We start from the raw sequence: 17,686 nt of genomic DNA on the forward strand, positions 1-17,686 counted from the left end.
GGTAATATTTATTTCAAATGAAAGGATTTGGAATAATAGAATTTTACTTTTGGAAATATTTACCTCAAAAGAAAAAGGATTTGGGAATAACAGAACTTTCTCTTTTTGAAAATATTAGATTTAGAAAATATTTAAAGTCATTTGGAATTTTCCTTCATTTTTTTTCAAAGGAAAATTTCTAATCTTAAATTCTAACTAGGAAGCAATGGCGCGGCGGCACGCCGCGCTCGTGGCTCTACCTTTTCTTGTATACATATTGTGTATGATCCAGGTTGATGGCAGAGATAAGCAGATAATAGATATCGCAATATTAAGAAAGCTGATAAATTTAGCCTATAGCAATAGCACATATTTACACTGATGGCAAGGACAGAGCCAATGTCTACTAGATTATATGGTAAATAGATCTCTATTAAAAGGGGGAGTTCATTTTAACATTTCTTATCAACACTACAAATAACATAAGGTAGCTGATGTAGCTGCTCTCCGTCTCTGCAACCTGTTAATGCCTTGCGTCATTGTCCACCTCGTCAGAATAGAGGATGATAATTGTTTCCCTCTTTGGCACTCTGGATGGGCAAGAACAAAATCTGCCAGCACTATTGTTCCTAGTCCATGCAGAGGACGGTGCGGGGAAATCAGTTCTCTAAGCAAGGTGTGCAGAGTTGTCGGAGGGGATGTTAGGATCTTCGGCTTCAACTTGTTGGGCAGGAAGTTGCTCTAGGTTGCTAGGGAGGGCGACACAGGGAAGACAGAATCCAGAAGGACATCTACATGCTTGTCGAAAGATGATAAAATCAGTTGCAAACACTATTGAACTGAAACAAACTTCCATGCTCAAGCTGGAATACTGAATTCCAAACATCTTAACTGCACCTATCGCGTAGAGAACTTATTCTGAGGAGTGATCCTACAAAACAAAGCAACAGAAGAACATGTTAATCAATGCGTGTACTTAGTACATACATAGATTATGTAAGGGGAAAAAAATGAAAACCACGCATATGAACTAACATATCTACACATGACCACACAGTGCATATGTCTGAGCAAACATCAAACTCTTAAAAACAGAAGCGATGGAAGGGAACGTTAACTAAAAAATGCACAAAAACGGAATGAAAAAATGCAAACAAAAGAAATTATAAGAGAGCTCAGCAGGGACGATGGCTGGCATTATTTTCACTACAGTATCAGATATCGTAAGCCTTTGGCATGATGCGAGAAACTCCAACATGGGAGTCAGCAGAAAAGGCAGTGTTTTCAGTAGAAATTTAAACCTGAAAGAAAATAACAATGAAAAATGATATCAATTAATCAAATATGCAGGATAAGTACATGCAAGAGCATGAGAAAATGAACATCCATTGAAAAGCCACTTGATCAGGCTCTGATGAATATGCTGATGGTAGAGCAGCCTAAGATCTTAGATTCTGTAGATTGGGCACGGAATTATCACCCAGAAAAAACACCTGCAGACAAACCGTACCCATGAACCATGGACGAAAGTCCACAAACATTTGAAGGATTCCCGTGCAAACCTGAAAAAATGACAGAAGATATAATGATGGGGGGACAAATATAGAAGCCAGAGCGGTAACCAGACAAACTACGGAAACGTCAAGATGAGCTCCCTTCTCCATACGAATGGGAAATAATTCATGAAAAATAACTAACACGGCAGATTGCAAACCTGCAATTAGCAAAGAGTAAGTGGGAGTGGTGTTTTGAAACATGGGTGCATATGCTCCCTATATTTTGAAATGCATCTTATGTACATTTTAAATTTCAAAAAAATTGAAACAAAAAATTTGTACGTACATCTTCACGTGCTACGTGCTCACAAAGTCGTTTCATAAAAATTCGACTAATCATGTGACGTGTGTAAAAAAGACAAAATTCAGTGCTAAAAATAATGCTTTTCACAAGATAAAGTTTCTCCTTTTTACATAGACCACAAAAAATATTGGTTTTTCGTGAAACTTAGCGAATGCACATACATTATGGAGATGTACATGTAGAATTTTTGATCCAAATTTTTTGACATTTCCAAATATGTTTTTTTGGTTGAGGGAGCATACGCACCCGGGAGCCGAATTGAATTTCCGAGAGTAAGTAAAATAGTAAATCCGGATAAAGCCTTATCAGGAGAAAAGTGAAGGAAAGAACCAAACAGCCTCTAGAGTATACACTATAATGTACTCAATTGTGTGGATGACTCGATGCTGATTTATCTGATTTTATACAAAAAAACAGATCAGTTTGCTAACATGTAGCTGGGTTACAAAACTTTGTGATGCCTGACATAGGCATCCCCAATGGGCCTGCCGAAGATGGTACCCGGGGTTTACTGAAGGCCCATGAATCGAAGAATATGAAGTTCGGAAGCCCAAGATAGAATTAAGGGAAGCTAGAGTTGTATTAGGAAACATAGATTTGTAATCTTGCGGGACGGGTCAGAAAACCTCCCGGACTCTGTAACTTGTGTATCACGAATCCCTCGGCTCCGCCTCCTATTAAGGGGGAGTCGAGGGACAAAGAAAGCATTGAATCATTGTCTCACAAAACCCTAGTTTTCATAATTGTCGAATACTTTTCGGCTGAAACCTTCGAGATCTACTTGCCCTCTACTTCCGACTAAACCCTAGTCTACAATCTGTAGGCATTGATAAGTTAATCCCTTGTCAATTGGCGCCGTCTGTAGGAATTAGAGGTGTCAAGGAGCTGATCTCGATGGCACGTTCAAGATCGTCGACTTCATCAACTGCAAGCAAAGCGATGGACAGAGGTAAACATGTCGAAACTGGTCTAGTCGATTTTGTTCCTCACCCGCCCTCCCGTTTGGATGCATATGCGTATTTGGAGGAGCCCATGGAGATGACGTTCGGAAGGTTCCACTTTCGCGTCGAGAAGGAAGGAGTGTATCGTCTCGAAATTCCGATCTCGTCGGGATTGTCGGTGGTCGATCCCGAATTTTCGAGTTCGACACCATCAGTCGAGTCAGGCGACGAGGAAACTTCATCGCCACGCTTCATCAGCACCAGGGCAAGTGAAAAACTCGCCAATATCTTCAGCGACATGTCCTTTGAGTCATCTGCGGACTCCAATATAAGCAGCGATTCTGACAGTGTCGACAGTTTCGATTTCATCGGCAAATCCATCACTGTCGAAAAGGTCTTCGCCGGTCTATACGACGGTGTCACGAATCTCGACAAAAAACAAAAAATAAAGTATCATCAGATCTACGCGATCGGAGAAACAAGCCAACCTCAGGAGGAGACATCAGAGAACTTCGACGAGGCGGGAAATCCGTTCGTTGATCCTGCGGATCTCACGCGAGGCCTCGGAACAAAATATATCGGCGCGGGGATGCGAGAGATGGTGCGATTTCCGCAGGCAGTATGGGATCGAGTCGAAAGAGCTATCAATAGCACAGAGCCAATGACTGTAACAGCGACATCTGAGGAGTTACAAGCATATCAGTATAGGCTCGCACGTACCAGGCGAGAACTCGAGAAACAGAAGATCGCGTTGGACAGGAGGCAAGAAGCAGCATCAGCATCGAGCAGGCGAAGAGCGGAGCTGAGTCGACAATCTGGTACTTCGGGAAGCAATCACAGAGAGGCTCGCAACAGGGCAAGGTCTCGAATAAACAATATACCTGAAGCTGAGAGGGAGAATCTAATCCAAAACCTCGACATGTCCTTCATGACGATAGACACGAGGGGGAACATTATCCCTAAGACACCAGAAGCGGGGTACATGGCGACGCAAGCCTTTATCCTCGCGTCCAAACCACCTGCCGGAGATCCAAGAGAGGCACTGTACAATATGGCTATGGCAGGAGTTGGAGCCACAGGAGCGGCGTTTTTAAATTCACCTCCCGAAGGATCAGCAAGGCAAAATAGTCCATGACCTGCTGCAGCAGCACCAGTTCCCGAAAGAACAAGCGGAGCAAGAGATATAGAAATTCAAGCAAGGGTAGACAGGGCACGACAAAGTAGAAGGGAGCATCGGCATTCTCCAGACATAGCTTAAGATGATATGTGTGGGCTACCATGCTTCACGAGGAGGGTCCGAAAAACTCGAGTGCCTTCAGGGTTTAAGTTACCCGATAATTTCAAAAAATTCGATGGCCTGCAAGATCCCGAGGATTGGCTGGTCGATTATCTCGAGATGGTGAAGCTGATAGGCGGAACAAGGGCAACAGCCATGCAGAGAATTCAAGTACACTTGAGTGGAGCTGCAAGGTCTTGGATAAAGAAGCTTCCTCCGGGTTCCATCGACAGCTGGGATGATTTCGAGGATATATTCGTCAAGAATTTCCGATTCACCTGCAAAAAGCCTGCATCGCTAGAGGAGCTGAGGTCGTGTCGACAAAAGCATGATGAATCTATGAGAAAGTACATCCAGAGGTGGAACATCATTAAAAACTCGGCAGAGAACATATCTGACGAGAGGGCAATAGATGCGTTTGTGGCAGGAATCCGACGAGGAGATTTCGTCGAGGATTTGGGGAGAACCAACCCAAAGACAGTATCAGCGTTGATGGAGATAGCAAACAGGTGGGCGGATGGAGAAGATGCTGTTCACAATAAGTGACATAGGTCACCAGAGGAGGACCGCAGTCGAAATTTTCAAAATAGACGACGTTTTTCTCGGCAGTTCTCGAGTTATGATGCTCTTGGCCAAATATCGGTTGGTTTTCGAGCAAACAGCGGAGGAAGCAATAGAGATGATTATCAAAGAAGCAACGAGCAGCGAGACGACAATAGAGATGGTTCCCGAAACAACTGGCAAAATAGTGGGCCAAGGTTCCAGAGACAATATGTATCTCCCGAAGATATGATGAACGGTCCATGTCAGATGCATTTCTATGTCGACAATAACGGGAAGAGGCAGTCAGGGCATTTGCAGAAGGATTGTCGAAACTTTCAAGCGATGTTGAGGTTCGCAGGGCAAGCAAATGCTCAGGCAGCGAGTCGAAATACTCAGGGACCTAGGAGTGAGATCCACCTACCACCTCCTCCCGCAATCACGGACGAAAATAGGCACCAGCTGAGAATAGCGGCAGCTCCACATCCACCTCCATATGTTGATCCCAACTCCAATGGTGCGGTGTCGATGATTCAGAAGGCTAGGCCGTCCAACAGGGCCCAGAAAGTAATCTCGCGACAAGTGTTCATGGTAGAGAAGATCACTACAAGAAATATGCTGACTTGCGACCCTCCATATTGGTCGCTAGAAGGTCATTGTGTATCATCTATGACCACGGTGTGACCAAAAGCTATTGGTCGCCAGTTGAGCGTCACTGACGGCTCACAAGGACCTTTTTTTTGAATGGTCATGGAGGGCTACGACCAAAATAGATGGTCGTAGATTCTACGACCAAAAGTTTGGTCACTCGCAATCTGGCCTGTCCACGTCAGATCCAACGTGGCAAATCCTACATGGCAAATCTTGGACCAAAACAGATGGTCATGGATCAAAATTAGCCCGGTCCAATTTTCTTCTTTACATGGGCCAAGCCCAAAAATCCAGCCCAATTATTTCAACCTTTCTTAATTTCAGGCCGTGCCCTTTTTGATGCAGTTTCGTTTAGTGGGCCGTAGCCTTTACAGAGCCCAAATAATATTTGGCCGAGTAGACATTTTGGTCTTTTATTTCACTGATTTGCAATAATTTTTAGGATTAAATTCTGATTCAATCAAATATTCGTAACAACAGTTACACATACGCACATCCACACTCCACACTAACAGTTTAGATCCAACAAGTGTATATACAATCAAGACATGGTGGCTATATCAACCAAGACTGGTGCAAATCTCCACCGGATTTTTCTGATCTTCTGTCACAGCAACAACAGCCTTCATGTCCCCTCAACCTTCACTCCTATCTCAAATACTGCAAATATGTTTTTCCTGGGTTTGTGCGTCCAGATGAAGCACTTGATAGCAGTGCACCCCAGGCTCTGCATTTTTTTCTTGTATATCTCTGTATACATATACTGGAAAGGTGATCAAATAAGCTTTGAGATGAGGACTATTATTTAAGCACGGAAATGGCCTCTACTGAAATATCAGAGTTGTATGTGAGGTACATCAAAGGCAGAATGGAAAGACACGTTCTAATACACTAGTTTCATGCTCTGAACTAATCATGGAAACATAAAAGTTCAGATTAGCCAGCAGTGAGGATACCTGTGCAGCTATTAGCTAGTCTTGGCCTCTTAGTACGTTTTTCTTGCTAGACTAGATTCCTGAAATATCATATCAAATCATCTTAGTAGGAAAAAACAAAACACCAACGGTTGTTTAATTCAAACATAGTGCAGAGAGACAGTAAAATGTAGACAAAAGGTATGTGCCAAAAAGATAAACCTTAGGTTTCATCTTATACCAGAACCTCAAAATCAAGCTTAAGAAACATATTCAGCTAACACATTTTTAGGAAACATATTTAGTAAACACCAGTCCATTCTCATTATGCATCAGAGCAAATATATCTTTATTTGTTCAAAAGGACGGCAATATTGTAAATTAAACATTAAGCCTTATAAACCTTACTTAAGATAGTATTCAATAGAAATCCAGTTCTTCAAGTAACTAGACATAAGTTACACAAGGATTTTAATCAAGATGTTGTAACTGAATATGGAGTAACTGAATACATGAAAAATGACCGCTATTGCAGGCAACCTAGGAAGCAAATATTGACACCACTGAATCTGTGAGAAGGCAACATGCCAAACTTATTTCGGGCAAACATAAGCCTGCTATTTGAGGCTTTGAGCAGCTATGATAATGCTCCTTTCAGGCAAAGTGCAAATGTGGTGTAGTCCTATAAGAACTGTCGCACCAGTAGTTCTCAAACAACATTTCAACTGAAATTGGTGAATAAGTAAATGGACAGTATGCACATCATATGACATCACAGTGCACGGATGATACCTTTAGATGAAAGATTCTCGAAAATCATGTTGGTCCTCACAACAATATTCTGGAAGGCACAACTGCAACATCAGAAAACAATCACTAAGAAACAAACAGCACCAACAGAAGTAAAACAGGAAGGAATTTGAAGGGGAACTAGAAAATAATGCTATCTAAACTAGGCGTAAATTGTTTAGATCATAGAATTGAATGGCAAGAGACCGTGCAGAGGAGCCATTGATCAGTATTAGGCATAGTTGATCAAAGCTGGTCATTTAATAACAGACAAAAACAACAGTAATAGCCAGAATTGCAACAGCTATAGGCAGCACAATTGCTGCAATAAAGTAACTTTTCTAATGGTGCACATTATTTCCCTTGCAGACAACTAAGAATAACACTTTCAACAATTGCATGTCACTACTATGTGCCAATGATCAACAATAAACGACCACATGGTCAGTATATTAAACAATACTGAAGGTTAAGTCAATACAAGAAAGCAAGTTAACCTCAGTGAATACACACCTGCAAGTCATTGAGCTCCAAATTGATGAGAGCTCCATCACTGCCATGGTCAGAGAATGAAAATCCACGTCAAAGCCCTCACACAGTGTGGCTGCCTCTTGATCAAACAGAGGATCTGTGGGGCGAAGCACTACCTTCTGCGCATAGAAGAAGACCTCGGGCACCTGCAGTTCATAAACTGTTATAGTAGATCACATAGAAGCACAATACATCAAGAACTCTGACGCAACAATCAAGATAATCAACAATCAATATTACTTTGTTAACAGTGCTCGACATGTTTTCTAGGAGTAACAAGTAGGTTTGATCACACAGAAGCACAATACATCAAGAACAAAACAGAAAAGGGGTTTTATTTGTCTCTAGTGTTCCATTTTGAGAAATTGTGCCTTTTAAATTCTAACCATTTCATTCTAGAATGTCTGATGCATGTAAGATTAAGTTATACTTGTATCCCAATCATCAAATATTTCCAAGGAAGATTCACATGATAAAATATCTACGACTACTTTCCATGCACCCTGCATATTCAACCACAACATGCAGCTAGGTTGGACAGTATATTTCTAGTCCAGGCTATTACATTTCTTACAACTAATTGTTCTATGAACTACACTACATTTTTTTGATACGGCCAGGCAATCAAATCACCAACACTGGCTCAGATTAGGAGTGACTGTAAGAAACTGTACAAAAAGAGAAGCTATCTGAGATGATATTTGCAACATACTTCATCATCCCAAATATTAACAGAAACGGTTGTTCACAAATGATTTGCACATATTGCAACTAAGATATCAGTGCGATGAAAAAAGTTAAATATTAACTACTTATTTACTAACACCTCTGTGCTAAATGCCTAAGTTGCTGCATTCAATATTGCAGTAAGCAGATTTACTATCAACACTGACAAAAGAATAATAGGCGTCTCAACACATTCGCAAATGCTTGTAGCACCACCACCGTAAGCCTGCTGACAAGAATATATATCTACAATGTCACAATATATTTTTTTCGTTTCAGTTTTTAAGGCAACCCCAACAATATAATACTGGACATTTTTTGCACTCACTGAACTGGTGAATTTAATCTGTATATGTAATCTACACAAAAATAAAGCTCGTCGTGGGAACTTCAGATATCTATCAACTATAGAACATCAATGCAATGGAGACAGTAATGGTTAAGGATTATCTCAACAAGACTGTTAGATTCAGGAGAGAAGATGTGATGTTGTTCCAGAGGTGGAAAATGGAAAGTGGTTGAGTCATTCACTATCCTAGAAAATAGAGCATCATAAGTGTTACGGTCTGGGGAAACATACAGAGGATATATACTAGGTCCATGTGTTCCTGCTTCTTACACGGTCAGCACCATAATCAACACGTTCTAAGAAAAGTAACTATCCAAAAAGACAAAAATCGAGAGCAAAACAAATTTTATCAGAGGCAACCAAATATGCTGGACAACATGGATAAAATGCAACAGAGAATCGAACACAGTACATAAGGTAACTCGAAGACCATACAAGCATGAATATCATGTACTGTGAGAATACATGCGATCCTAGATGCGAGTAAGGCTAGATGTTGATCCATACCAAATCACTTATATTCGATTTTATGTACCATCAGGCGAGCTCTAGCTGTTGGAGATATGCCCAAGAGGCAATAATAAAAGTGGTTATTATTTATATATTTATGTTTATGATAAATGTTTATATGCCATGCTATAATTGTATTAACCGAAACATTGATACATGTGTGATATGTAAACAACTAAGAGTCCCTAGTATGCCTCTTAACTAGATTGTTGATTAATGGATGATTAGTTTCATAATCATGAATATTGGATGTTGTTAATAACAAGGTTATATCATTATATGAATGATGTAATGGACACACCCAATTGAGCGTAGCATGAGATCACGTCATTAAGTTATTTGCTATAAGCTTTCGATACATAGTTACCTAGTCCTTATGACCATGAGATCATGTAAATCACTTATATCGGAAAGGTACTTTGATTACATCAAACGCCACTGCGTAAATGGGTGGTTATAAAGGTGGGATTAAGTATCCGGAAAGTATGAGTTGAGGCATATGGATCAACAGTGGGATTTGTCCATCCCGATGACGGATAGATATACTCTGGGCCCTCTCGGTGGAATGTCGTCTAATGTCTTGCAAGCATATGAATAAGTTCATAAGAGACCACATACCACGGTACGAGTAAAGAGTACTTGTCAGGAGACGAGGTTGAACAAGGTATAGAGTGATACCAATGATCAAACCTTGGACAAGTAAAATATCGCGAGACAAAGGGAATTGGTATCGTATGTGAATGGTTCATTCGATCACTAAAGTCATCGTTGAATATGTGGGAGCCATTATGGATCTCCAGATCCCGCTATTGGTTATTGGTCGGAGTGAGTACTCAACCATGTCCGCATAGTTCGCGAACCGTAGGGTGACACACTTAAAGTTGGATGTTGAAATGGTAGAACTTGAATATGGAATGGAGTTCGAATATTTGTTCGGAGTCCCGGATGAGATCCCGGACATCACGAGGAGTTCCGGAATGGTCCGGAGAATAAGATTCATATATAGGATGTCATTTTATGTGAATTAAAATGTCGCGGAAGGTTCTATGGAAGGTTCTAGAAGGTTCTAGAAAAGTCCGGAAGAAACCACCAAGGAAGGTGGAGTCCACATGGGACTCCACCTCCATGGCCGGCGAACCCTAGTGGGGGAGGAGTCCCAAGTGGACTCCCCCTTAGGGGGCCGGCCACCCCCCCATATGGGAGGTGGAACTCCCACCTCTAGTGGGAGTCCTAGCTTGGCTAGGTTTCCCCACCATATGGAAGGTTTTTGGTTCGGGTCTTATTCGAAGAATTGGAGACCAACACTTGGGGCTTCCACCTATATAATGAGGGGCCAAGGGGAGGGGGCCGGCCACCCCAAGACCACAACCTGGCCGCCCCCCTTGAGTGGCCGGCCACCCCCTCCCAAACCCTAGCCGCCCCCATTCTCCTCCATAGCTCCCGCGTGCTTTAGCGAAGCTCCGCCGGAGTTCTCCACCGCCACCGACACCACGCCGTCGTGCTGTCGGATTCAAGAGGAGCTACTACTTCCGCTGCCCGCTGGAACGGGAGGTGGACGTCGTCTTCATCAACAACCGAATGTGTGACCAGTACGGAGGTGCTGCCCGTTCGTGGCGCCGGAAGCGATCGTGATCAAGATCTTCTACGCGCTTTTGCAAGCGGCAAGTGAACATCTACCGCAGCAACAAGAGCCTCATCTTGTAGGCTTTGGAATCTCTTCAAGGGTGAGACTCGATAATCCCCTCGTTGCTACCGTATTCTAGATTGCATCTTGGCTTGGATTTCGTGTTCGCGGTAGGAAAATTTTTGTTTTCTATGCAACGTTATCCTACAGTGGTATCAGAGCCGTGTCTATGCATAGATGGTTGCACGAGTAGAACACAATGGTTTTGTGGGCGTTGATGCTCTTGTTATCTTTAGTTTGAGTACTTTGCATCTTTGTGGCATAGTGGGATGAAGCGGCTCGGACTAACTTTACATGACCGCGTTCATGAGACTTGTTCCTCGTTCGACATGCAACTTGTATTGCATAAGAGGCTTTGCGGGTGTCTGTCTCTCCTACTATAGTGAAGATTCAATTTACTCTTCTATTGAAAACATTAGTATCAACGTTGTGGTTCATGTTCGTAGGTAGATTAGATCTCTCTCGAAAACCCTAAACCACGTAAAATATGCAAACCAAATTAGAGACGTCTAACTTGTTTTTGCAGGGTTTGGTGATGTGATATGGCCATAATGTGATGATGAATATGTATGAGATGATCATTATTGTATTGTGGCAACCGGCAGGAGCCTTATGGTTGTCTTTAAATTTCATGTTGAGTAGTATTTCAAAGTAGTTGTAATAGTTGCTACATGAGGTGAACAACCATGAAGACGGCGCCATTGACCTTGACGCTACGCCGACGATGATGGAGATCATGCCCGAAGATGATGGAGATCATGTCCGTGCTTTGGAGATGAAGATCAAAGGCGCAAATACAAAAGGGCCATATCATATCACATATGAACTGCATGTGATGTTAATCCTTTTATGCATCTTATTTTGCTTAGATCGCGACGGTAGCATTATAAGATGATCCCTCACTAAAATCTCAAGATAATAAAGTGTTCATCCTTAGTAGCACCGTTGCCAAGACTTGTCGTTTCGAAGCATCTCGTGATGATCGGGTGTGATAGAATCAACAAGTGCATACAACGGGTGCAAGACAGTTTTGCACATGCGGATACTAAGGTGGCCTTGACGAGATTAGCATGTACAGACATGGTCTCGGAACACGTGATACCGAAAGGTAGAGCATGAATCATATGGTTGATATGATGAACACTTTGAGTGTTCACCATTGAAATCACACCTTGTCTCGTGATGATCGGACTTAGGTGCGGTGGATTTGGTTCGTGTGATCACTAAGACAATGCGAGGGAGTTCACCTAGATTTTTAATTATGTTGAATTAAAATTTGAACTCAATTTGTCATAAACTTAGTCTAAACTATTGCAAATATATGTTGTAGATATGGCGTCCCCAATCAATTTTAACCAGTTCCTAGAGAAAGAAAAGCTTAAGAGCAACGGTAGCAACTTCACCGACTGGTTCCGTCATGTGAGGATTTTCCTCGCTGGCGGAAATCTGCAATATGTGCTTGATGCACCGCTAGGTGACCCTCCTGCAGTAAACAAACCGATGAAGTAAAGAATGTTTACGCGACTCGGAAAACTCGGTACTCTCAAGTACAGTGTGCCATCCTATGCAGTCTGGAAGCCGATCTTCAAAAACGTTTTGAGCACCACGATCCACATGAGTTGATCAAAGTGTTGAAGACTATTTTTGAAACTCATGCGGCCGTGGAATGCTATGAAGCATCGAAACACTTCTTCAGTTGCATGATGGAAGAGGGTAGCTCCGTTAGTGAGCACATGCTCGTTATGACCGGGCATGCGAAGAAACTCAGTGACTTGGAAATAGTTATTCCTAACAGACTGGGGATTAATCGTATCCTTCAATCACTGCCACCTAGTTACAAGAACTTTGTGATGAACTACAATATGCAGAACATGAACAAAGAGTTACCTGAACTCTTCGCCATGCTTAAAGCTGCTGAGATTGAGATCAAGAAAGAGCACCAAGTGTTGATGGTCAACAAGACCACCAGTTTCAAGAAACAGGGCAAGTCTAAGGGAAAATTCAAGAAGGGTGGCAAGAAAGCTGCCACACCTCCTATGAAACCTAAGAACGGCCTGATGGCGTGTATTTCACACGTTCGTTGGGCAACCCCAAGAGGAAGGTATGATGCGCACAGCAGCAAGTTTTCCCTCAGAAAGAAACCAAGGTTTATCGAACCAGGAGGAGCCAAGAAGCACGTTGAAGGTTGATGGCGGCGGGATGTAGTGCGGCGCAACACCAGAGATTCCGGCGCCAACGTGGAACCTGCACAACACAACCAAAGTACTTTGCCCCAACGAAATAGTGAGGTTGTCAATCTCACCGGCTTGCTGTAACAAAGGATTAACCGTATTGTGTGGAAGATGATTGTTTGCAGAAACAAGAGAACAAAGATGGCAAGAGATTGTATTTCAGTAAAGAGAATTGGACCGGGGTCCACAGTTCACTAGAGGTGTCTCTCCCATAAGACGAACAGCATGTTGGGTGAACAAATTACAGTTGGGCAATTGACAAATAAAGAGAGCATGACCATGCACATACATATCATGATGAGTATAGTGAGATTTAATTGGGCATTACGACAAAGTACATAGACCATCATCCAACTGCATCTATGCCTAAAAAGTCCACCTTCAGGTTATCATCCGAACCCCCTCCAGTATTAAGTTGCTAACAACAGACAATTGCATTAAGTATTGCGCGTAATGTAACTAGTGACTACATCCTTGAACATAGCACTAATGTTTTATCCCTAGTGGCAACAGCACATCCATAACCTTAGTGGTTCTTGTCACTCCTCCAGATTCACAGAGGCATGAACCCACTATCGAGCATAAATACTCCCTCTTGGAGTTACTAGCATCAACTTGGCCAGAGCATCTACTAATAACGGAGAGCATGCAAGATCATAAACAACACATAAGCATAGCTTTGATAATCAACATAACAAGTATTCTCTATTCATCGGATCCCAACAAACGCAACATATAGAATTACAGATAGATGATCTTGATCATGTTAGGCAGCTCACAAGATCCGACAATGATAGCACAATGGGGAGAAGACAACCATCTAGCTACTGCTATGGACCCATAGTCCAGGGGTAGACTACTCACACATCACACCGGAGGCGACCATGGCGGCGTAGAGTCCTCCGGGAGATGATTCCCCTCTCCGGCAGGGTGCCGGAGGCGATCTCCTGGATCCCCCGAGATGGGATCGGCGGCGGCGGCGTCTCTGGAAGGTTTTCCGTATCGTGGTTCTCGGTACTGGGGGTTTCGTCACGGAGACTTTTTATAGGCGAAAGGGCAGGTCAAGAGGCGGCACGGGGGCCCCACACCACAGGGCCGCGCGGCCAAGGGGGGGGCCGCGCCGCCCTAGGGTGTGGCCCCTCCGTGGCCCCTCTTCGTCTCTCCTTCGGACTTCTGGAAGCTTCGTGAGAAAATAGGCCCCCGGGCTTTGATTTCGGCCAATTCCGAGAATATTTCCTTACTAGGATTTCTGAAACCAAAAACAGCAGAAAACAAGAATCGGCACTTCGGCATCTTGTTAATAGGTTAGTTCCAGAAAATGCACGAATATGACATAAAGTGTGCATAAAACATGTAGATAACATCAATAATGTGGCATGGAACATAAGAAATTATCGATACGTCGGAGACGTATCAGCATCCCCAAGCTTAGTTCTGCTCGTCCCGAGCAGGTAAAACGATAAATACGTATAATTTCTGGAGTGACATGCCATCATAATCTTGATCATACTATTTGTAAAGCATATGTAGTGAATGCAGCGATCAAAACAATGTATATGACATGAGTAAACAAGTGAATCATAAAGCAAAGACTTTTCATGAATAGCACTTCAAGACAAGCATCAATAAGTCTTGCATAAGAGTTAACTCATAAAGCAATAATTCAAAGTAAAGGTATTGAAGCAACACAAAAGAAGATTAAGTTTCAGCGGTTGCTTTCAACTTGTAACATGTATATCTCATGGATATTGTCAACATAGAGTAATATAATAAGTGCAATAAGCAAGTATGTAGGAATCAATGCATAGTTCACACAAGTGTTTGCTTCTTGAGGTGGAGAGAAATAGGTGAACTGACTCAACATTGAAAGTAAAAGAATGGTCCTCCATAGAGGAAAAGCATCGATTGCTATATTTGTGCTAGAGCTTTGATTTTGAAAACATGAAACAATTTTGTCAACGGTAGTAATAAAGCATATGTATCATGTAAATTATATCTTACAAGTTGCAAGCCTCATGCATAGTATACTAATAGTGCCCGCACCTTGTCCTAATTAGCTTGGACTACCGGATCATCACAATGCATTGTTTTTACCAAGTGTCACAAAGGGGTACCTCTATGCCGCCTGTACAAAGGTCTAAGGAGAAAGCTCGCATTGGATTTCTCGCTATTGATTATTCTTCAACTTAGACATCCATACCGGGACAACATAGACAATAGATAATGGACTCCTCTTTTATGCATAAGCATATAACAACAATTAATAATTTTCTCATTTGAGATTTGAGGATTGTTGTCCAAAACTGAAACTTCCACCATGGAACATGGCTTTAGTTAGCGGCCCAATGTTCTTCTCTAACATATGCATGCTTAACCATATGGTGGTAGATCTCTCTTACTTCAGACAAGACGAACATGCATAGCAACTCACATGAAATTCAACAAAGAGTAGTTGATGGCGTCCCCAGGAACATGGTTATCGCACAACAAGCAACTTAATAAGAGATAAAGTGCATAATTACATATTCAATACCACAATAGTTTAAAGCTATTTGTCCCATGAGCTATATATTGCAAAGGTGAATGATGGAATTTTAAAGGTAGCACTCAAGCAATTTACTTTGGAATGGCGGAAAATTCCATGTAGTAGGTAGGTATGGTGGACACAAATGGCATAGTGGTTGGCTCAAGTATTTTGGATGCATGAGAAGTATTCCCTCTCGATACAAGGTTTAGGCTAGCAAGGCTTATTTGAAACAAACACAAGGATGAACCGGTGCAGCAAAACTCACATAAAAGACATATTGAAAACATTATAAGACTCTACACCGTCTTCCTTGTTGTTCAAACTCAATACTAGAAATTATCTAGACCTTAGAGAAACCAAATATGCAAACCAAATTTTAGCATGCTCTATGTATTTCTTCATTAATGGGTGCAAAGCATATGATGCAAGAGCTTAATCATGAGCACAACAATTGCCAAGTATCACATTACCCAAGACATTTATAGCAATTACTACATGTATCATTTTCCAATTCCAACCATATAACAATTTAACGAAGGAGAAACTTCGCCATGAATACTATGAGTAGAAACCAAGGACATACTTGTCCATATGCTACAGCGGAGCGTGTCTCTCTCCCATAAAGTGAATGCTAGGATCCATTTTATTCAAACAAAACAAAAACAAAAACAAACCGACGCTCCAAGAAAAAGCACATAAGATGTGATGGAATAAAAATATAGTTTCAGGGGAGGAACCTGATAATGTTGTCGATGAAGAAGGGGATGCCTTGGGCATCCCCAAGCTTAGACGCTTGAGTCTTCTTGATATATGCAGGGGTGAACCACCGGGTGCATCCCCAAGCTTAGAGCTTTCACTCTCCTTGATCATGTTGCATCATACTCCTCTCTTGATCCTTGAAAACTTCCTCCACACCAAACTCGAAACAACTCATTAGAGGGTTAGTGCACATTATAAATTGACATATTCAGAGGTGACACAATCATTCTTAACACTTCTGGACATTGCATAATGCTACTGGACATTAGTGGATCAAAGAAATTCATCCAACATAGCGAAAGAGGCAATGCGAAATAAAAGGCAGAATCTGTCAAAACAGAACAGTTCGTATTGACGAATTTTAAAATGGCACCAGACTTGCTCAAATGAAAATGCTCAAATTGAATGAAAGTTGCGTACATATCTGAGGATCATGCACGTAAATTGGCTTAATTTTCTGAGTTACCTACAGGGAGGTGGACCCAGATTCGTGACAGCAAAGAAATCTGGAACTGTGCAGTAATCCAAATCTAGTACTTACTTTTCTATCAACGGCTTAACTTGGCACAACAAAACACAAAACTAAGATAAGGAGAGGTTTCTACAGTAGTAAACAACTTCCAAGACACAAAATAAAAACAAAGTACTGTAGGTAAAAACATGGGTTGTCTCCCATAAGCGCTTTTCTTTAACGCCTTTCAGCTAGGCGCAGAAAGTGTGTATCAAGTATTATCAAGAGATGAAGTGTCAACATCATAATTTGTTCTCATGATAGAATCAAAAGGTACCTTCATTCTCTTTCTAGGGAAGTGTTCCATACCTTTCTCGAGAGGAAATTGATATTTTATATTACCTTCCTTCATATCAATGATAGCACCAACAGTTCGAAGAAAAGGTCTTCCCAATATAACGGGGCAAGATGCATTGTATTCAATATCCAAGACAACAAAATCAACAGGAACCAGGTTATTGTTAATGGTAATGCGAACATTATCAACTTTACCCAAAGGTTTCTTTGTAGAATGATCAGCAAGATTAACATCCAAATAACAATTTCTCAGCGGTGGCAAGTCAAGCATATTATAAATTTTCTTAGGCATAACAGAGATACTTGCACCAAGATCACATAAAGCATTACAATCAAAATCTTTAATCTTCATCTTAATGATGGGCTCCCAACCATCCTCTAACTTTTTAGGAATAGAGGCTTCACGCTCTAGTTTCTCTTCTCTAGCTTTTATGAGAGCATTTGTAATATGATGCGTGAAAGCCAAATTTATAGCACTAGCATTAGGACTTTTAGCAAGTTTTTGCAAGAACTTTATAACTTCAGAGATGTGGCAATCATCAAAATTCAAACCATTATAATCTAAAGCAATGGGATCATCATCCCCAATGTTGGAAAAATTTCAGCAGCTT

At 41.7% G+C, this 17,686-nt stretch overlaps 1 long non-coding RNA gene across 1 annotated transcript in view; it reads right to left on the minus strand.

Moving 5' to 3' along the window:
• Positions 1-310: 310 nt before the first annotated feature.
• Positions 311-17,686, minus strand: part of LOC127305576 (uncharacterized) — a 49,981-nt gene continuing 32,605 nt past the window's right edge. Inside the window, exons 3-4 of the long non-coding RNA XR_007854027.2 lie at positions 1,380-1,693; positions 311-1,280 (exon numbers count right to left, since the gene is read on the minus strand). This is a non-coding gene — a long non-coding RNA (uncharacterized lncRNA). The remainder of the gene's footprint in view (positions 1,281-1,379; positions 1,694-17,686) is intronic.

This window comes from Lolium perenne, chromosome 6, assembly GCF_019359855.2.
Source record: "Lolium perenne isolate Kyuss_39 chromosome 6, Kyuss_2.0, whole genome shotgun sequence".
Taxonomy (NCBI): domain Eukaryota; kingdom Viridiplantae; phylum Streptophyta; class Magnoliopsida; order Poales; family Poaceae; genus Lolium; species Lolium perenne.